Source organism: Hippichthys cyanospilos, chromosome 19 (genome assembly GCF_059441005.1).
Source record: "Hippichthys cyanospilos isolate Australia breed blue-spotted pipefish chromosome 19, RoL_Hcya_1.0, whole genome shotgun sequence".
Classification (NCBI taxonomy): domain Eukaryota; kingdom Metazoa; phylum Chordata; class Actinopteri; order Syngnathiformes; family Syngnathidae; genus Hippichthys; species Hippichthys cyanospilos.
The window spans coordinates 10,296,426-10,319,453 of NC_142387.1; the positions used below are offsets into that span (position 1 = coordinate 10,296,426).

Sequence of the window (23,028 nt, forward strand, 5' to 3'; positions counted from 1 at the left end):
GCTGTAATGCTGTAAAACTGTGGTCCAGTGATTTCTCATTATAACTTTAGCTTGAGTCATCATATTTAAACAGGATAACAAAAGAAGTATCTCGTTTAAAAAAAAAAATAGAGATCTTGTGCAGCCAACACTTGGTGCTATTAGAATTTCTTTTAAATTTCATTCATTCACTGCCGTTGACAATTATAGACATAAAAAATCAGATTTTTACTGGCCTGATGATAAATAAGTCATTAAATGCCATTGACAGTTACATTAGCTTTAAAATGAATGACTTTCAAAAGATTTGCATTCAAAAACAAATATGGCCAACATTCCCTAACTTTTGCTCGCAACCCAGGTTAAACTAAGCTCCTCCTCCTGACTGAATTTTATGTTATTACAGAAAGAGGCTAAAAAATACGCAAAACTAGTTGAGTTGAAGTTAGGTTCACACAACCCCCACAAAATATTGGTTTGACCTCCAATGGCCACCAGGAACGAGAACTATCTGCGTTCCTGCTCTACAAATGTCTTCCAGTCGTGAAGTTTTGTAATAAATCACAAAGGGTTTCGTTGTCAGCTGCATGATTTATCGCAATGTCAAGCAGTTAAAACAAGGCAATTTTCTGGATACAAACTACACCAGGCGCGTGGGTGAAAGAAACCCAAAACACGGGCCGGCCCGAGGAGCCCGCTGTCACCACTGCGGCTTTCCTGGTGTAATTGGTGGTTAGCCACTCGGTCAGCGTAGCAAGCTGTAAATGTTCAGGAAAAGACACCAAACAGTAGGACAAAAAAAGGAGGTGTTCCTCTTCTGGATGACACAGGCCTCGAGGAATTTCACATTCCACTCAGGCACGTCGTCTTTCTCCTATTTCCGAAGATTGAGTGATTGACTGCAAGACCATGAAGCGCTGCAGTTGGCTCGGCTCCATTTTTCTACTCTGAGCCGGACAATTTGGCGGCAAGGTACCGAAGCAATGCATCATTGGATACGGCTTGCTCTATAAGAGAATATTCTTTCTGCTGCCCACAGACCGGTGGCGATATTACTCTTTTCTTGAAGGTCACAGGCTAACTGAGCTCTAAAACGGCATTAGCACAAGACAGGGGGTGGCTGTAGCTCAGTCAGACTGGAAAACACTCCCACACATCCGCGGCGTTCCCACAGTCCGCTTAGAGCTTTGCTCAACAGAGCTGAAAATTGGAAATGGTCTGAAGGATGTGTCTTCTGGATGTACAGTAGAAAAATCTGACCCGTGACCCCCTGATACTAAACATCGGCCGTCTGATTGATGCTGCTTAGCGAATCCAGTGGGAACTACTGTTGATAATAAATATAATGAGCAGATGATTGACAGTAAAACCCGAATGCTTCTAAACTATGACTTACTGTATGTGAGTGATTTGATATAAAAACACGGGGGAACATTAAGACATTTTCTCCTTATTCATTTATACAGAAAGATCAGGAAGATGTTCATAAATTTAAAAAATGTTAAATGTACACATAGTAATGGCTACTAAAAGGTAGATGGATTTATGCTACTAGTACTAAAACTGTCTAATAATTGTTCATCTAGCCAACCATCCTTTTTATTCCACACATTTAGTGTCATACGATCTCGAGACTTCAGGAACTGTTTTTGAAAGAGTATGACACTAAAGTAGCCAGAGAAAAACTACACATGCACGGGGACAACACGTAAACTGGACGAGACGCAAACTCGAACGTGACGGTTATCCAAACCAGAACATTTCATCGAACATGTGTTCTTCTGGAGGCGGACAACATTTTACAGTCTGGTAGGCAAAATCAAGTTCATGACTCAGACTTTGGTGCTTTAGCAAACGTGTCCCTCTAATAAGAACCAATTGGAGTGTTTTGCAGACCAAGAGCGTCCATGCTCTACGGACAAGTTTGTTCTTGTCTTGCAAGTGGAGATTGATTGAGCAGACAGTGTATTAACTGTGTCTTTTTTGGCACTTCTACTTCTAGACAAGGGGGATCTGGGCCAAGGGGGTGGGGGCTCGAGGCTTATCCATCAGCAACGTGCGGCCTTCTTAGCTCTCCAGCCTGCCAAATGTGTCCACACTCCAGTTTGTCGTGAAGTCAAGCAGAAAACACTCCGACGGGTCCAGCTTCTTTTCCGGAGGTCATGGCGTTTTTGCCCTCCCCCCCCGAGTCAAAAGCAAAGTACTCGTGAGGGTCTAGGACTTCCGATCACTGGGAATGCTTTCAAGAACTGTTGTAAAAAGGACTGCTAAGGGTTTAGGGTCTCCGTCCATATGAATCTATGAATCCAAGCCAACAACCAGGTGCAGTTAATAAGTGTACATCCTCACCAGGTGTGCTTTGCATTCTGGGACACGGCCAAGAGGGAAAGTAAGTAATATGTACTAGTGTGGAATTCCTGCCTATTTTCCTGTATGTAACGTTAATACCTACTAATTTGCAGCTTATATCCTTTTTCACCGTTGGCTTCTTGACAGAAGCTTCCCTGCACTGTTGGAAACCGTAGGAACCTATCGTGTCCCTCAAGGTACAATCCAAAATATTACAAGCCGTTAGTTGCTTTGAGAGTTTAAAGAACTAATCCTGAACTCTATGAGAGCCTCCCCCGCAGGTTTGAGGTTCAAATTCTGCCAACAATAACGACTTAGACTCGGGATGAGACAAGAATATGAACCATTAGCTCGGGAGAGGCGGTGACTCAGTCCGTCAGGCACCGATTTGAATTGATTCCAGTTCCGGACTGGAAAAAAAGTGTAAAAGTTGTTTTACAAGACGAATAGATCCCGGGACTGTGTTTGACAGAGTAAAAGCTAAGAAGAATAACACTAACATTCAGAGTACATATACACTGGTTCCCAAAAGATCTTAAGATCTGTTCGATGGTGAACATCGACAAACAAGCTGTGGCCTCATTTGTTTTAGCGGTGACAAAATACAATTCACGGATCAATGTCGAACACACACTTTAAAAGGTTCAAGATGGAGAGGGAACAAGTCTGAGTTCGTCTAACGATTTATCCCCCGTGATTTCGCAAGTGAGATGTTCTGCACCCTAAACTGGTCGCCAATCATTGGGGGCGAATGCAGTCGTCAGTTATACATAAAAAGCGCTGCGAATATAAATGGGACTCTAAACAGTCTTCATCTAGACTGTTAGATCTAACCCGTTCTGAAGAGTGTATCTCATCTTCTGCCTTTTATTCATATCAGGGTGTGTGGTATCAAAACAAAAAGAACAAAACAACAAGAAGGAATCCATCCTCCGTCAGGGACTTTCCACTTTTTATACCATAGTAGTCCAAATTGGTTCTACCAATACAGGCATACAGTCATCTTTTATCCCATCGATCATCCTTACATAACCTTTTTAACAGACCTTGAGCAAATACATGATTTATACAATTATGCGTTCAAATGTATACCTCACGCATTCATAGCGCAATTTATGTGTTATTGGAATGTTGGAAGAAGAAAATGCATGCTAGCATGGGTCGAACATGAAAACTCAAAGGAACAAGTCGGCACCCCGAGTCATAGACGCTGAACATTACATTGCTGAGTCATTAATGAAAAGCGACAGCTAAGGAGCTCTCTGATAAATAACCCAAGGGACACCGGACTGGAATGCAAATTAATTTGTCTCCGAAACCCCCCTTGCTTTTTCTGTTTATCCCCCTTCATACCCTGTATACCGTCAGCGTAGATGACTGTTAGCCGGTCCCTCTGCTGGTAATGATAAAGGAGGAAAAAAGGTGCAAGCTTTGTTGGCATTGGCCCGGGGGATTGCCGGTTGGCAATCTCAGCCTCCACTTACAGATTTTCCCAGGGGGGAGGACCGCAAAAAGCTTTAAGCTGCCTTTGCATTGGCTCCGAGTCAAACAGGCCCCTCTTAATCAGCCTGTTAAAGATTCATACTCGCATGCAGTAAAGGCTCGCCTGCTTGAGAACAAGCAATCAAAGAAATCAACTTACAATCCTGTAGGGTTTGTTTTTACTTGTACTCAACCTACTTCAACACCTCAAAACAAAGTCTCAATAGATCTTGGTCCAAAGTCCCTAAGCCTTCTCTCACTATGGTTTCAGCGTCCTGTTTTGGGGGATTTTGGTTACGTCTACTATACCGTCGCCGCCATGCCTCCGGGCAGCCTTCCATCAGCACCCATGCCCCCCCAAGTTTCTCCCCAAGTTTCCATTGATCAAACTCAGGGGCCCCGGAGGCCAAAACCAGTCAGAGGAAGGATAGATGAGGCGGAATTCAGATTGAGTTGGATATTTTTAGAACAAACACTTACAGCACAGGTGTCGAACTCCAGTCCTCGAGGGTCAATATCCTACATGTTTTCAAACCTTTTCCCTCAAAAACACCTGATTCAAATGATTGGGAACATTTTGAAGCTCCTGCAGAGCTTGCTAATGAGCTAATCATTTGAATCAGGTGTGTTGGGGAAAGAAAACCGGAAAACATGCAGGATGCCGGCCCTCGAGGCCTGGACTTCGACACCTATGACTTACAGAAACCAATAAACAAACTATAAAGAGGACAGAAGTGATTTTGCCCTAAGAGAACGTAGCAATGTATCCTCCATCAACATAAACAAAAGATGCAAACGTCCGTTGCAAACGACAGCCGTAAGTAAACTCCGAACATAAAGCGCACAAAGATGTCCATTATTGGCTGGCGAGCAGATGACAACAAACAAGACTGCTCATGCTCAAACTTGTGACGCAGTCTCCTTCTCCAACTAATTTCCCATCCTGCCATAACTGCGCATTTCAGAGTTTGGAAAAAGCATTTCGTCAACACCCATTATGTAAGAGTCCTAACATGTACTCTGTATAAGGGGTACAATATGTGTACCCTTGAGAGTACTGGCCCACTAATAGGTTAATAAACCCTCAAAGGGAAACATTTAAACACTTTTTTTTTTCCAAGATACCGTGTTCCTGGATATAGCTTAGATTTTCACGAGTTCCACACTGAAAAAACGATGAACTGCGAAATAGCAAGGAAACACGAGGACATGTACAGGGGCCCGTTAAACAGTCAAAAAAGCAAAGCTAGTTTTTTTTTCGCCATGTAACTGACTTGTGTGAAACGTTGAAGTCAACTGCAATTTTTTCCAGTTTAGCAAGTAGAAGAAGAAACAGTCCATTTATCCCCATATCTTGTTCAAAACAAGATATCAATCTCACTCATGTGAGTCATGGGAATCTGCAAAGGTTGAATCCAGGTAACTTGTTCTTGTTCGTTGAAAGATAGCTAAGGGTTTGTCGCTAGAAATTGATCGTAATCAAATGCGGGGGGGTGCAACCGCAACTCAGATGAGCCTTACGATAAAATAAAATGAGTTCGGCATCCTTGATAAAAGAAAGCAATGCGAGGCAGGTGGTCGTATATTCCGCAGAGACTTGTACCTGTCGCATTAAGTCAGAAAAAAAAAGCGTTAAATAACACCCTGGCTCCTTTGAAGGAATCCGTGAAGACACTTGAGTCTGGCGCCCCACAATCGTTCCCTCTAATCAATCTCTGCCGCGGCGTGTTTACGACGCCGTCTGCCAGGACTCCGCGTAAAAACCTGCTCCGACATGACCGGCTCCTTGATCCTTGTCACTGAACTAGGTGACCTTGACCGGCACATTGGAGCAAAGATGTTTGGCTCTCAATTTGAGTGACAGCCTTACATCGGCTATCATGAATCACGGCTGATAAACGGTGGTGATGGACGTAATATATAACGCAGACACGTACACAGACGGACGACTGTTTGGTGTCGTTACACTCTGTCCTTGCGAGGTAATTGGCAGACGCACTTAAGTGTAAGCCAGATAATTCACCGTGGACACATTTAAGGAGCATATATTGTGCGCTGGGGACAACAAATACTGCGTGATTGTGTGCTGACCCACTTGGTGAAAGAAAAAAAATACCTCTAATTCGTACCTTTAAAACGACAGTGAAAAGGAAGAAAGGGCCAACTGATATAAGAGCGTCTTCATTTGAAGGTTGAGGGACGCGAGACGAGGGCACGGGTCTAGTATTGAAGTAATTGGAGTTACCGTAATTCCCCAAATAAAAGATGCAGACACATAAATCGAGTTATGACGTACAGATGTGCATTTCTATATTAGACAAATTCTTACTCGTGGTAATTAGCAGTCAGTTGGCTGGTAGCAGCGAGTGTGAACAAACTCAACTAACACAAGCAGCTTGTTAGTTGCAAATACAACATTATTTTCAATGAAAGAAACAAGCAGACTGAACCTGCGTGCGAGTTCTTCTTTCTTCAAACAAAGGAATATTACAGTAGCTTTCAAAAACAAAGCGATTCTTGGAGTAGAGGAGGTTAGAGACTTTGAGGCTGCTACAAGATTGGAGCTAACAGGCTAACGGTCCTCACATGGTGACTTAGAGTGAAGCTCGTCGCCAATCGAAAAGGATAACGATCACACGGGATCCCCTCTCTCAATAGCTCGCCCATTCACTCACTCGCAAGCCACACAGCTGTCACCATGCACCATAGTCGCAACAAAAATATAATTTACAAATATAAACACAAGAAAATATGATGAAATTACAAAAAATGAGATTTATCCCAAACAGTTGGTGCTATACATGGTAACACAGATAATACCAGAATTTGACCCTAAACTTAAGAGTACCAACTATATACTGTATATCGGTGCGTCCTATACGTAGGGCAATACGGTAATTTTCTGTCTAAAGGAGGATATGCGCAGATTTTTAACCAATGGACTGTGATTTTTTGTATTATTATTATTCAAGAGAAAGCATTCAGAATGCAGAAAGTGGAAGAAAGACTAGTAGTCGCAAAACATAGCTAAGCTAAGTAACAATATAACTTAACAAGGAAATCAATTCAAATGTAGTCAATCCCTTTGCAAAGGGAACACAAAATATTGCATAAATCATTCATTTGGATTAAATTCAACTAAAAATATAAACAAATTGAAAAGATGCTAACCACAGAAAAAAAATGTACAGTTACAAAATGTATATTGCGTCTCATTAGGGCATTTTTTTTCTACTTCGCTAATTAGCGCGAAAGAGACGCTCCAATTTATTATCCAATAAAAAGACAATAATTTCAATGCTTTTTTCAGTATTACTATTGCTTTCATTGACTGAAAATAATAGTTAAGACTAGTTACTACTAGCACAAGGCAGATAAATTGTTTATTTGACTTTGCCTTGAATAAGCACTCCCTCCAGCACAAAAAGCACCTTATCTATAATGAAACACCATCTGCACTATTCAATACAACAATAAACTGTAGAGGTGACTGATACGATCCACAAGTCAAGAAAAAAAAAAAATCTGGACTAACAAAACCTCACAAGTCCCACGAGGACAAGAAAATGAGAAGGGATAAACACGCGTGCGAACATCTTTCCTGGAATTTACAAGACGGCGCTAACACATGATAAATGTTGATTGTTGCCCTGCGAGCAGATTTTTGTGCAATAACAATCTCAACACAGCTTGACGATTTACTTTGACCTTTAAAACTCGCGCGGCAAAATAGATGTGCAGATGTGGGATATTACCACGGCCGAGTATTAAAAGTGGATGGCGAGAGTTTGTATTTAATCGCTAGTTAGCTACAAGATTAAGTAGGAGGGAAGAAGCCATTACTGAGTTTGTGACCGAAGACTTTTTTGCTTTTACTGTCCGCTTGCATTGGGGCCAAAAAAATCAGCTTGATCCAGCTGTGATTTTAAAAAAGTGAACTGTGTAATAATAACAGTGATAATAAGTATATTTTGTGGGCTTTTATAGTGTAAAAATTTTATAAAAATCAGCTGGAAAATGTATGCACTGTAAATTTCTGATTATAAACTGTGACTTTTTTCTCATGATTTGAGCCCTGCAGCTTATTGTCCAGTGCGGCGTAGCTGCAGTTCTTTTTACTAGCCACCAGGGGGCAATCCACCAGTACAGCAAAGTGGGTATATGTTCAAGGTGAGTATTAAATATTAATAGTATAAAAATGTGTATGAATTGAATACGATCTTGTGTAAGTTTTTCACATGTAAATTTGACAGATAAACTTATGTATATGATTGTTTATATGAATTATGTGCAGTTTTCATAAAAGAAATCAAACATTCGAATGAGCAAAGGGAGACGGAAGACGGCGCTAATCGAGGTATTGATTTTGAGTTTCAACTGGTATTTTACTGTGCAGTATTCTGTTGGTGTTCAGTTGAAAATACGTTAGTGCTCAGCATGCAGGAAATTTTGGTTTGAAAAGGATGTCATTTAAAATAAAAACATTTTTTCTGCAGAAGTTTCTGACGACCTGTGGCTTAAAGTTCGGAGAGGCTTATCCATGACAAAAATGTATTTTTTAGCCAAACTTTTGCTGCTGATGTTCATATACCGGAACAGATTATAGTCAGAAATTTACGGTATGTAAAGTGTTCCTGTGAAATTCCTCGTCAGATGAATTAATAGGCACGATCTCCTTTGCAAAGTTAGCTGTTCTCTCCATCTGTTCACCTGGCAGTCGCGCTCAATTATCCCCTTTTGTCCATTGTCTTTTTGACAAGGCCGGACCTGTTTATGTCTTCAAGACAGATGTGAAGTCCCACATGTTATTCCCATCTCTGGCTCCTCTCATTCCGTTCTTTAGCAGAAGGCCAAAATTTAGACGGCGGACACCAAGCGCAACGGAAATCCAATCACTAGCAGAGTGCTTCATTTTCTAAAAGCTCAAATACCTGATCAAAAAAAAAAAAGCAATTCAATGAAGCAACTGTGACATTTTTCCACCGAAACAGGAAAACGCCTGCGTTTTCTTCCTGAGGTTAGTTTGTGATTTTACAAAACGTCTGTGCTGCGGTGTGATGAGCCACTTAGCAAAAGGTCAATCATTCGCATGACATTTGGTGAGTTTGGATTTAGTCGGGCCTAGTAGCGAAGAAATGTTTACCCCATCAGACGAGGTTCGGGGAGCCTTTCAGTGCCCGCCTATCAACCGTGCCTGTGGCCTGATTGCCAGTGAGACGTTCTAACTGTCATGTCCGCACAACAATCCTGTCACTGCCAATCTGCCGGAGGACATTTGAACCTGCACCGGAATCACTTTCCGTAGTAAGCCGTAGCGCAGGTGATTTAGACGACTGACAGCCCGACGCACCCTGGGGTGCTGGATGTGCACAAAAGCTTAGCCACCCGTGAGAGACAACAGTACTAGCTTGAAATTCTTATGTCTTCTCAGCAACCGGTAGACTTCATTTCCACCTCGGTACGAAAAGGTGGAGTGAACATTTTTAGTCGGCAAACCCGGACTGTGATACCTCTACTTACAAAATTAATTTGTAGCGTGAATCTTTCATAAAGAGACCTGCTTTTTACATTTAACCAGCCTAATCTGTTCCAAAGCCCCAAAAATGCTGCTAAACCCTTTAACCCTTGTGTATTCATTTTAAAAACACTACTCTCGCGTTTTTTGTACCAACATGGTACCTGCTTTTCAGGGCAGGATAACTACGATTTTTAATGAATTATTTTTGTTCTTTTTCTTGCCAATGTTCAGTGGCATGAGCTCCATCCATACATTTGTAGTTTTTTTTTTTTTATGAAATACAAGGCAAAATTCACAGTAGACTCTTTTGTAAGCTAAATTTTTTGTAACGAGGCGTTCGTGAGTAGAGGTGCTACTATTGTAGGCTATATGCTAGAAACATATCATTTTCTCCCATATGCCACATAGTACTGACTTCCGCATAACCTGTGGCATTACAGAAAAAAAAATCTGAATATATATCATATTAAAATCATACGTTTCTACAGAAGAATACACTATTGAAGTACATATTGAGTTTGAACTTCAATTTTACTCTCCGCTAGTGGACATTTTCCACTAGTAAACACAGTCACACGTGTTCTGTTGTGTTGGTGCAGTATTCTAACGATCCAAGGATGTCCGTATTATGCTCAAAATATGTTGGTACTACTCGTATTTCGAAACATGCAGGCATGTCCGGTCTGTGTTGAAGTCATGTGGATGCACATCTTTTTGCGTAAATAATATATCACTACAACCTGCGGCGTATAGTGCGGTGCGGCCTATACATGACAAAAATAGTCTTGCCGTTTAAGTTTTCTATGTAGTGGTTTATAATCCGGTGCACTTTATAATCTGAAAAATTCAAGATTCAAGAGATTTATTGTTATATGCATAGTGCTAATACTAAACAAGAAATTCTTACTCTGTTCATTTCTCAGAGCAGACAACATTCTGTAATCGAGCAAATAATAAAGTAGGCAATAAAACAGAATGAATAACAAAACAAATAAATAAAAACTAGGTAGATTCAAGAACATTTGCAAGAACAATTGAGGGTTTCAAATACGTACAAACATACTTTGAAGTCTGTTTGCCCTTCAAAAATGTTAAAGCCATTTTGTTAGCGCCGTGCGCTCATATGTCGAAATAGCATCTGTGTCTACTTTGCTGGTTCAGCTTGTTCAAAACATTTAGTACTTAACTTTGCTCGTTCAACTTGTTCAAAACATTTTGTGCTCTGTTGGAATTGCCCATGAGTAGAAGCATAATACTTGCCTTCTTTTGCCATGTTAGAAGTAACGTATGACAAATTTATCTTTGCACTCGTGAGCCTAAATGGCAGAAGTATGAAGTAGAAATGTCATGAGCCGGTTGGATTGTGCATTTGCTTCCATGAGAAGCTCCTTATTGGCCCGTGCCCGTCTTTGTGTTTGCATAATAGCCGCGCTGTTTGTCCGAGGCTTCCTGGCAAGCGTGGCGGTTGGCTGCCGGCCGACACCACCCGCATCAACGTGTTTATCGCCCTTGCGAGAGTACAACAGGAGGTCAGTGCTGGTTCTGGTGTTACTAATAATTGCCAGAGGGCTACAGCGTCATGCTACATGTTGTTTTAGCTAAATACAAATCTGAATATCTGCCAGACATTTAAGAAGTATCTTACGAGAAACCTAAGTGTATGGACCTCTGGTCGGTCCCTCTGGGGACGGTTAATTAATTCCTAGACCGGGAGCGGGCAAACTTATTTGACTCAAGGGCCACAAATTCTTCTAAAATTTGACAAAAGAGCAGATAGATGGGGTGTTATGATAGTCCACCTCATAATAAAAAAAAAATGCTGGATATTTCAATAGAATATTCACAAAAGCGTTACAATAGTGCCATTCAAGTCTCGTTTATTTTGCTCTTATCGTGCCATGGACGAAAATTCTCATTTTTAAGATAGTAATAACAATAATAAATAATATAATTCTTTTCAAATACGTTTTTTATTGAGGGTAGCTGACCCCCTTGACTAATGCTTATATAAAATAAGCCAATAGAGCACTGTAGTGATAACTGTGACCTTCGGATGGCAGTGTTTCCACACATACAACAGAGCTATTACCTACATGCAATTCAAAGTAATGAATGGATGTCAATCTTTCATATGATTCCACCCATATTTACATATACATAGCACACATATTCTGTCGGCCTTGAAAAATGAGTGAAAATGCTAAATATACTGGCCCTCTAGTGGGTACCTTTTCTGATAGCATCCGGCCCTAAAAGATTTAACTGAATATTGAAATGACTCCTACAACAACTGTGAATCAAATGAACAAAACGAAGCTTTTATTAGTACTGACAGTTGGTATTTCAAAGGACTGATAGTTCTATTACGCTTCAGGATATCAACATTATTATCCTGATCCTGACCGATCATTTTTAAAAGCTTCACGGTCCGCATCCGCAGTTTTCCTAAGCCTGTTCTAGACTCTAAATGTAAATGGCAGCAAGCAGTATAGAACTTGGACGGCTAAACATCAACAGAGGTAAGTTAATGGCATCATAGATGTCAAATTAGATGGAGGTGACTGTTTATTTACTGCACGTTTTGATTCATCACAATTGGCAGCGTACAGACTTCTAATGCGATGATGCTAAGCGCCAGCGGCCTATTGGGGGGAACGGTGAGCTGGCAAGACATTTAATCGATAGTTCCGCATGCCTGCTTTCGATCCCTGGAGTGGGTGGGGGACACCAGTGAAATTAAACCCCTCCCTCAACCTTACAAAATGAGCCTGGACAAAATATTTCATACGCTGTTATGAATGATTCATAAGTCCGTGGCAGTTTCTCATTCACAGCCTGGCCTATGGTATGAATAACACACAAACGCTAATGAGGGTAAGCGTTATAGAAAATAGATGGATAGATGGATGGATAATTAAAGAGATGATGCTAATTTTGTTTGGCGCCGGAGTTAGCGCGATAGGAGCAGGGGCAGCTAAGGCCTTCAAACGAGAGTCAATTAGAACAATATAATCCTCTCCGCAGCTGACTAACGGGCACTCGCGCAAATGCCGCTTAATGACCATAAATAAGCTATCCCATCGCTAAACAAGGCAATTCGTCACATTACTCGGGCGGCGAGTTTTTCATTTTCCCAACGTGAAACATGGGGTGAAATTATTATTTGATGCCCCGAAGTTGAGGACAAAAACGTTTTGGTCACCCTGACTTGTTCGAATGAGGTAAAAAAAAAAAAGCTTGAGCTCGGAAGTGAACATGATATATTAATACTTGAGGCATATTAAAATGCTTGTGCCGAAAGCGAATTTAGTGCATGCGGGTGAGCAAGTCGGGACAAAGTGAAGGATAACAGAGGTATTACTGAGCTTTTTCAACACGATTGAGGATATAACTTCAGTCGGGGTCAAATGCTAACATTTTTCTTAGTGGTGAAACAGGAAGTAGCCTTGTAGTTCTCGAGATCGGTGTTGGTCCTGGAAACCGACTTTGTAGCACTTTGTGAGGGTCTCGTCTCAGAATCAAAGACATTTTTATTTGCTTTTTGACCGGGCGGACTGATATTTTATCAAGACCGGTTGAGACCAGGTGGGTCCCTGCTGTAATCGCTAAGAAACCTAAAATGCATGTGCTGCACTGCCTGTGTAGAAGTAAAATAACGATTGTGCTTTAATTTGAGATTTGTTTCGTTTTACTATGTTCAGAACAGAATAGAAATATTTTTTTGTTGCAAACGTACTAAAAAAACAGATCATTTTGCTGGGAAATAATATTTCTTTGATATCTATAGTCTTGGACTTGTCTCGGTCTCGATTTCCGACAGCCTTGGTTTTGTCTCTCAATCTCCAAAAATCTTGCTCTTATCTCTGACTTGATAGTATGTAGGCTCACAAGTTTAGGTTTAAATAATAATCCTTGAAAGCACGACAAAGTAAATGAACGTATATAACCCGGTAAAGACTCCACTGACTGAAGATCGGTTTGCAGTACCACACCCAGTCTTCTCCACTTAGTCTTCCGCCTCTGACCCAAAACCAGACCTGGAAGGACGTGGCCACCATGTTATTTGACTCCTAAGTCATCACTTTTCTACTGTACACCACTTTCTTCCTTCCCACATAATCCCTGTAAACAAAACAGAAGACTACTTCAGGCGTTGTCTGTCCAGTAGAACAACTAGACTCCAAGGTCCCCACTTCACTGGTCTGGAGCCTCCTCCCAAATAAAACTGATTGAAGACCAATACAGACCGTGTCATCCGCCCTTTCCCACAAATCATTTAGGATGGGCTCCACCACCCATCTTAAAAATGATGAATCGAAGCTCTAAGACCGAGAATTTCTCAAAATGAAAATCGGAGGTGAGTCATTGGTGAGTGGGAGTTAGTGGGTACTGATGCTGCAGTGAATGTTCATACGCTGGAGATGCCACATGCAACCAGGCCCAACTTACACTCTTGCCAAATTACAACAACTCCATGGTGCCAAACCACAGATGGGATCTATGGAGCTCATTAGAATGATGTGAGTCTCCTGAATCACTGTACCACACCCGGGCCTTCAATGATATCACCTAGCACTAGGAAACAACATGGATCCGTGGCAACACACCCACCGAATAGTCTCAAACCGAGCAGTGAAAGCAGACGTCTTTGTGAGAAAAATGCGGTTGCACCTAGCGGCCCGCTCAGACAATCTTTGTTTAAAGACAAAAAACCTGAACATCGGGCAAAAAAAGGAGTCTTAGCTGTTGATTTACTTTGGCTGTCTTGGACTTGCGTCGTCAAGGTTGTTTGCTTGAATGGTAAACAGGATGTTCTGCTCGTTGCAGCTGCAACTCTCATTTAGGGTACGCAGACAAGCTTGTGCAAGTTCCTTAATATAAGAAGTAAAAAAAAAAACTCTCACGACCCCTGGGATTGGTCCTTAATCCGTCCCATTCGAGGGTCAAGCGATGAAGAGTCCGAACCTCGCAGATGTTGGATCTCATAAATCACCCGCTCACAACAATATGACGATGTCCAGGTCTAAATTCCCCCGTGGGGTGCAGGACCCATGAATCTGAGCTGTTACTTTCGGTGGCACGCGGCCCGGCAGACAGTGACACATTCTTGAGAAACGCCGTCGATTTAGAGCCGAGCATATGCTCGCTCGTCGCGGGCCGCACCAAAAATAAATTAAAGATTCCGGGCCTGCCGTGAGACACGATATATATTCTCTGTCATACTTGCGAGCATTACAGCCAAAAGTGCATCCAATGAATCATAGTGATAGCTAAAATCTTTTGACCATATAAGGGCATATCGATCCAGGCGCATCCATCCAAATACGATGAGATAAAAAGCAGCCGTCTATTCATTTTCTATGACGTTTTTCTTTGTTACGGTTGCTGGTGGGGCGGAGCTTATTTTAGCTGAATTTGGTCAAAAGGCGGAGCAAACACCGGAGGTAACGCTATTAAACCGATTTGAACGTTTTATACCGACACAAGTGTCATTTATTTGATGTAGCTGGATGATAATGCCTTTCGCCACGTCCACATCGCTCTTTATTAGAATTTAGATTTTAGACCCTTCAACCAAAATGGCCTCTCAGATGGATTCATCGTTGGCACGCTCAAACAACATACGACAGTAAATGGCTAAGATTTGACAGCTGAAACTTTACATCTCATCGCTTTTATGGATAAACAGAATAAAAAAAACAAGCGGGCAACCCACGGACGACTGCGGAAACCCGCTGGAACATCTCAAATAAGAGGCCATGATGCGAGACCCAGATGGTGCGATCTCACGCTGGATACTCGGTCGACCTGTCGGAGACGCGCACTGCCAAGAATTTTATGTCTAATGGGAATGTGAGCGAGAAGGATGGGATTTTGCCAATGACTTGCGGACGTTAAAAAGTGAGTCAGGGCAGTTAGAAAAATGGCTCTAATTGGGAAAATCATCTCTCTCATTTAATTGGAATGTTTTTTTATGTATTTTTTAATGAGGTAGGTGTGATCAATGAATAAAATGACGTTATTGAGTTAAGGAGTGTCTGTCCCGTCAACCTTAATCCTTATGCAGTATTTTGACCATTTTTTGGACATTTTCGTCCACATCATTTTCGCAGTATTCTAGCCAAGGAATGACACACTGTTGGTAGTGTGATACTAAGTGGTTGTGCCATGTTGACATGTCATCTGGGTGAAATTTCAGCTCCCTTCTTTCAATGCCTTCCCTTTGAGGTTGATGTAAAATCAGAGGATTGTACAAAATACCTCACAAGTCAAGGGTGCAAATAATGATCAACACTTGTGGCATTATGTTACAAATGATGAAAATTCCTTAGATTTTTTTAACGATAGAAACGAATATATGGGAAAAATGCTAGGGAGCTGAAATTTCCAGCAGGTGAATAAAACTTTTTTTTTTTTTAAATGCAACGATTCTGACATTTCTATGGGATTGCAGCTGGATGTGTGAGATGTTGCGTACAAAAATAATAATTGTCCAAATTTTGGACCATATAAAACCATTCTAACTATAATGTTTGAGATGCATTTTAATAGGATTTACGACATTGATTTTCCCGCAATTTTTGCAACTTTCCGTTGAGCGGCGGTCAAACTATGTCAGCAAACAGAAAATTCTTTGTTGACTCGCGTTTCACCTCACGACAATAGGTGGCGGTAGAGGCCAGTTAATGGCTATGTCTAAGTTGTCATCGTCACTTCATAAACTACAAAAACAGACCAAACTGTTTTTTAATTTTTGTACGGATGGACAGCACTCATGCAGCTGAACAATTTGAGTGGCTGAAGGAAAAATAATCGACATAAATACTTTAATTACTACGCCTTCAAAAGCATTTACAAAATTCGAAAAAAAAATGCAACGTGTATAGTTTGCAAAGTGTGTGCACAAGGGTTGTTAGAACCACCCGGATTTGATTCTCTAACTGCGCCTGTTCCAGGTTAGGGTTAGGGTTGAACCCACGCAAGAACAAGGAGAACTGCCGACATGCAATTCGAACCCCAGACCTGATCAAAAACCTCCTAAAGAGTTCTACGTGGAAAATCCTGAGCATGCACATCGTAGCTCAAAGCATCCCTTAATGTGGAATTAATCCTCCTCCTCCACACTAGGCTTGAAGAAGCCGCTCGATGAAGGGGAACCAAGTGCTATACGCCTCGTTGCCATGAAACGGAGGCATGCTGAAAGAAGATAACGCACCCCGCCGGATAGCCGAGATTCCCTTCCTCCCCTCCTCCAGACTTCATATCCTGAACTCCGCAGGAGGGGGGGGGGGCCGCTGTCGACAAAGCGCGTTGTCCGCCGCGAGGTTTACGGCATGCCGCGACATGCCTGTGCAGCAGGTTCGTGTGAAAGTTCACCGTTTGCATGCGGCGGCTTTCTCCGCCGAGCCAAGCCGGGGATAATGCTACATTAGGAGCGACGCCTTTGTCGGATCCGCTCGGGTCTTTGGGGTTTTTATATTTAATTAGTCCGGATTTAAGCTAAACCTATTAAGAAGATTAACCTTTCTCTTATTATCCTCTCAACAGGGCTACGTTCAGCATCGCATTGTAGTCAAAATGACCTTTGACTGCGCCAAGTCTAAAAAAAATGATGCCCAAAAAGTGTGGCATTTTGGTTTAAAGTGTTCATTTTAGCATCGTTGTTCCGTCGGCCATTTGCAAAATCCCGGAAGTCATTTCACGTTTGCGACATGAATGATGTTTAATTGGAGTTTTTATTAGCAAAAGACCTACGAAAAAAAAGTCTCAGAAACACGCAGCTGAAAAGAAAGAGGAAGTGTGCCCTTTTAAGATAGCTATTCAAGAAAAAATATTGGCCATTTTTAGAAGCCAGTTTGCGACAAAATATTTTAGAGGAATGCCATTTAGGGCGAGAAAAAAAAAATCTCAAATGACATGAATGTAAACACCCAAAAAGTATGTCGATTTAAGTGTCATTTTGGCAATGACCAAAAGATCCTTCAAAAAAGATGATGAAAAACTGAAAAAATCTCAATGTTTGCCAGTAAAAGCACAGGAAGTCGGTCATTTAGTTCTGAAGCAGCCATTTTGGAAACCGAGAAGTCAATTTCCCTTGGCATCATGATCTTTCATGGAAATAACTATCAGAAGTACGCAAGCAAAAATGTCAGAAGTACCCATGTCAAAAAAAATTAATAAAAAAAGACAGGAAGATGTCAACTAAGGGACAACATGGAGGTAAAAGAACGAGGAACGTCTAAATAGTCTCCCTATTTGTAAAACTCAAATCTCAAATGACATGGCTGTAAACACATAAAAAGTATGAGAATTTTAGCGTCATTTTGGACAGTTATCAAAACACTCAATGCATCTGCTCCTGATCTGGCCCTTTTCTTAAATTTTATAACCCTTTGCGCCTGCAAAATTAGTAATATCCCTGTGTGTGAACGAGGATGGACTCGGACGTTGGTTCAGTCCGCTCGCTTCTTTTAATGAAAAAGGATGCCGTAACAACCTCAGCTAACATGAGCTGCTGTTAGCAAAACCCGGCTCAAGTGGCTGACGGATCAATCGTCCTCGGATTGTGTCCTTTATCGGACGCGCTCATACTTTTATTCATCTTTGGGGGAAAAAATTGCGTCTTATATTTGGGGAATTACGGTATTTCACACAGTGTTAGCACTTTGGCCACGGTTATGTTTGACTGCTATTCTCCAGCCAACGCTGAACTATCTCGCGGTGCGGAAGCCGCGCTGCGGGCGAGGCGGCCGCTCTCCAATAATTTGTGGAAGTGGGTGGAAAAGATGTTCATCAGCGGCGGAAATTGCTTGTCATCTCTCGCTAAACTTTTATCCATCAGGAGTCTCCCTGCTTGTGACCTTTTCAAGCGGGCCGTGAAAGTGGACCGCGGCGCTGATCGCGTCCCGCGGGAAGACAAGGCCCGCATGAAAAGATAATGAGACAAACTTGAAGAGGGTCTTAACCGCGCCGCCATTCATTAACTAGTCGCCTCTTGGCGCTTTGTCTCGGGCGCCTATTGAACCCCAGAGCGCCACTCCTGAGCCCTAAAGCCGCCCCCCCCCCGTCTGAGCTTCTTCCCACAGCGGCCCGAGTGGGCGTGGCCGGGAGCGGCGAGGTTTCAGGGCGTGACTAATGCGCCGGCCCGGTGCTGCTGTTGCATACTGCTATGGGTGACGACCCCGCTCGGGTTGTATGGCCGAGCTCGACGGGGCCGTCGCGAAGGGCAGCACAATGGACCGCCCCCCTCCCGCTTTCAAAGCGACCCCCCGACCCCCTGTGATGCATTCACGGCCGACCCTTTCGGGAGGTCGCTCACGTCGGCGATACAGAGGTAGAGTCCGGCTATGTCAGTTTTCTAAATTGCACGGCTTTTGATTGACATTTCGGAATGCACTCGAACTGGGGAATTTGTTTTGCCAGTGCCTTTTCCGCGAGTGGTTTTCGTCAAGTAGCAAAATTAAAAATGGCCCCCATTTTTGTGGAATTTTCATAAACAAAAAAAACAAAAAAAACATGGAACACTATATATATATAATTTTGGGGGGGATATGGACAACATATGGACATGGACTCAAAAAGCCCAGCCCACCAAAAAAAAAAAAAAAGACACTAATTTTGACACGTCTCAGAATTTTGGTCTGCAACAAAATATTAATTTAAAATGATCTAACCTATGATCAGCAATATCTACATAAGACCCAGTTTGTTCATTTATGTCCACTGTTGTGTCCATTTTGTCCCAGAAAGACAGTAAAGTTAATTGAATACCAACCAAAAAGACATTTACTGAGCATGCTGGGACTTAGTAGGCTTGAATGAATGAGTTAAAAGATATAAACCAAAAACAAGTGTCCACTAATGTGGACACAAATGAATGGGCTGTGTCTCAGGATGGACATACAGTAATCTTTTGTTTTTTTCAGTGAATGGTGACTGGAAACCTCCCCATATAAGTGAAAAAACGAATAGTAGTGTACACCCCAGCCCCCCCCCCAAATTTACTTGAATCTTAAATGATTAATTAAACCTTATACAGTCGCTGTACTGTTATCCCTTCCCATCCCTTTGGCTGTAGTTTCACGGAGAGCCGCGGTTATATATGATATTATATTAAAATGGCTGTAGCTGACCATACGTGATAACAGTCAGAGTTTACATCGAAATTAACCTAACCTGCATGTGTGAGTTTCATGAGGGAGGCAGGCACTCCTACAAGACACGTGATTGGCTCCTGGCGTGACCACTGATCAAAGGGGGCAGGAGCTGTAACATAATCCCGTCCCAACTCCTCCTATAACCCTTGGCGGTATTCTGACCATTTTTGGGTCATTTTTTTTGCCATATCATTTTCACAGTATTTTATCCAAGGAACCCGACTTAGCCAGCCAGTGGTCAGTAGTAACAAGAACTTCCTACCTTCATACGTGCCAGTACTTTGGAATCACATGGGCGCGCTCCACACGCCGCCACAATCTTAGCACATTAACAGCCTTGAGCGCAGGCATTAAAAGCTAACCACATCATTACACCGGCCACTCTATCGCTCCCCCTCTCCGCCGCCGCCGCCGATGCTCTCACGCTCATCGCATACGCCGCTGCATTCCAAGCCTGAGAGGAACATCTCTTTTTCCACTCGGGGCGCAAATTATCTCAGGAATCAGACCCCGATTTGGTGTGCCACTGCACTGCTTGAAGGATGTTGTGTAATTCCGCCCAGATGTTCAACACAGTTTCCACCAAGAGGTACTGTTTGATACCGGGCTTTATTTTCCCATTGCACCCTTTTTTGGGGGGGGTACATAAAAAGGGGGTGTGGGTTACACATTGTTTTTCAAGTGCTTGATACCTATAAATAATTTTTTACTGTCTGGGCTGGACGTAAGAAAAATGGATTGATGAAGGATGAAATTAATAAATAGCAGCCTAAAAAGATGGAGCCCATCAGGCAATGTCCCTGTTTCCCAGATGGCCAGTTTAACCCGGGTTAACGTACCGAAGTAGAGTTTTCAGGTACTTGCTCTTTGCTATAATATTACGCTTTCAACCAGATAGAAAAAGGTATTTTGAGGTGATGCATCTCATTAGATGAATATATTTGGATGTTGGGGAGGAGCCAAGTTCAGCCTGGGTTGTAAGTGGAAGTTACCATAGGAAAATATTCACACACGAATCACGGCTAACAACGAGGCACTCTAAAGCGACCAGGCATAGCTAGCAAGTTGCATGGAAATGACGATTGAGATTTTATATCTTCCTGAGACGCGAGGTATTTATTTGTGTCCAACCTAGTGGACATTTGTTTTTGGTCTATTTCTTATGACTCATTGTATCTACCTCATTAAATCCTAATGTGCTCAACAGAGGACATCCAGACCTTTCAAGTGACATCTCATGGATGCAATTCGGTTTGCTGTCTTGCTGAGACAAAAGGGACACAACAATGGACGCAGATGGATAGGAAAAAAAAAAAACTCTGATTTCATTTGACAGGCATTTAAAAAGGGGGGACACGTACTCGTCTAATTTTTAACCAACACAAGAAGGCCAATGTGGCACCGCTCCAGGTGTGAGGAAGCGTTTCAGCCAGATCACTAAAAATATTGTCCTACATACAAACAAGGGCAAAAAACAGAGGGAGGAAAAAAAACGGCGTCAAGAATGCTTTTTGTTGAAATCAGTCCAATCTCCCTCGTGCAAGGACGTTCAAATTCGGTCCACATGCAGACTGACTTAACTGTCAAACCCCGCTGGCGCATAAATACGACACACGTGCCACCCGATAGCATCACTGTCAGAAAAAGCAAGGGGTGGGTGGTGGTGGGGTGGGGGGTGGGGGGGGGGGGGGTGCTGAACACAAAACACACACTGCTTTAATTTACAGTCACTGTCAGCAGCTGAATATATTCACCGAACCGCTGTCTGGCGAAAATGCACTGGCAGCAATAAAATGCACCAGGAGGGAGGGAGGGAGGAGAAGGGGGGGGGGGGGGGGGGGCGAGGCTGTCATGTGTGCAGCGTGCTGATGTTGCGATGACGACTTTTCTCCGAGGACTACAACTGACGTGACCTTCCTGTTTCAAGTACAGCACTGGAGGAGGTGAAGCCGTTCACCGCTCTCCAGAAAAGGATCTTGGGATATATTATGGGAAAGTCATGCTTTAATTGCACGGGCAAACTAACATATCGATGCCGAAGCTTAAGCAGAGCTGCATTGTTGTTGGATGCGCTTTTTGCTGTCATCTTACAAAAAAAATTGCAGAGACACTCCAGAGAATGATCTTTGGTTATATTATGAGAAAGTCGTGTTTAAATCGCATGGGAGAACTAGTGTGTCAATACTGAAACTTAGGCAGAGCTGCAGTGTTGTTGGATGCACTTTTAGCTGCTATCTTATAAACAAACCTCAGAGACACTCCAGAAAAGGGTCCTGGGACATTTTGTGACAAAATGATATTTTAATTGCATGGACAAACTCGCGTGTCAATGCTGAAACTTAAGTAGAGCTGCAGTGTTGTTGAATGCGCTTTTTGCTGCTATCTTACAAAAAGACCTCAGAGACACTCCAGAGAATGATCTTGGGACGAATCGTGGGACAGTCGGGTTTTAGGTGCACAGGAGAACTAGTATCTCAATGCCGAAACTTAAGCAGAGCTGCAGTGTTGTTGTATGCACTTTTAGCTTCTATCTTATAAGCAAACCTCAGAGACACTCCAGAGAATAATCTTGGGACATGTTGTAGTAAAGTCATGTTTTAATCGCGTGTGAGAACTAGCGTATCAATGCCGAAACTTAAGCAGAGCTGCAGTGTTGTTGGATGCGCTTTTAGCTGCTATCCTATAAATAAATCTCAGAGACACACCAGAAAAGGATCCTGGGACATATTATGACAAAGTGATCTAGCATGAACTAGCATGTCTTTGCCGAAATTTAAGCAGAGCTGCAGTATTGTTGGATGCGCTTTTAGCTGCTATTTTTTAACAAACCTCAGAAAAACAGCTATTTTTAAAAAGATGCCATGTTTTATTATTCCAGCTGACTTCCGCAGATGCAAAATCAGCCAATCACACATCACATATACACTTCTGTGTGCACATATGAGCGCAAACTGGAATAAACATGCAAACTCTACACAGAATGTGTTCAAACCCAAAACCCCTCAACTGCGAGGCATATTTGCCAACCACTAATCCACCCATGTTCACAACACTCAATAATTCCATTTATCACATTCAAACTAATGGAAAATTCAGTCCTGTAAAAGCCGAAAAAGCTTGTTTTTGGAATATGGGAGCAAGGAAAGCCTTAAACCCAAAAACTCTCCCCTGTGATGCCGCCGTGCTAAACACTAACACCATCCTGCCACCAATACTCATAACACATGGTAATTAAAATGTTTTTTATGGAGGACTAAGCCCTAGCTGTAAGCCACTTAATTGCTTTGCGCTCACTTAGGGTGATTATGTTGTGATTATTGTAGCCTCACTTCTGCTTTTTCCACATCTTCGCTCCAGATCATGTTTTGTTTTTTTCTGCATTTAACCACACCACTAAATGGTGTTAATGCACTCAAAAATGGACTGTAAAATCTTGGAATATAGTAAGTGTAAAAATGACATAACCGAGCCTTTTTCTCATCTGTGTTATTTTGAGTCAACAAAGTGCAAAAAAAAAAAAAAAGCAAATGACATGTGAAGGCA

The 23,028-nt window shown here is 42.2% G+C and overlaps 1 protein-coding gene across 2 annotated transcripts in view; it reads right to left on the minus strand.

Moving 5' to 3' along the window:
- Positions 1 to 23,028, minus strand: part of plxdc2b (plexin domain containing 2b) — a 68,138-nt gene that overhangs the window by 42,996 nt on the left and 2,114 nt on the right. The gene's annotated exons all lie outside the window — the stretch shown is intronic.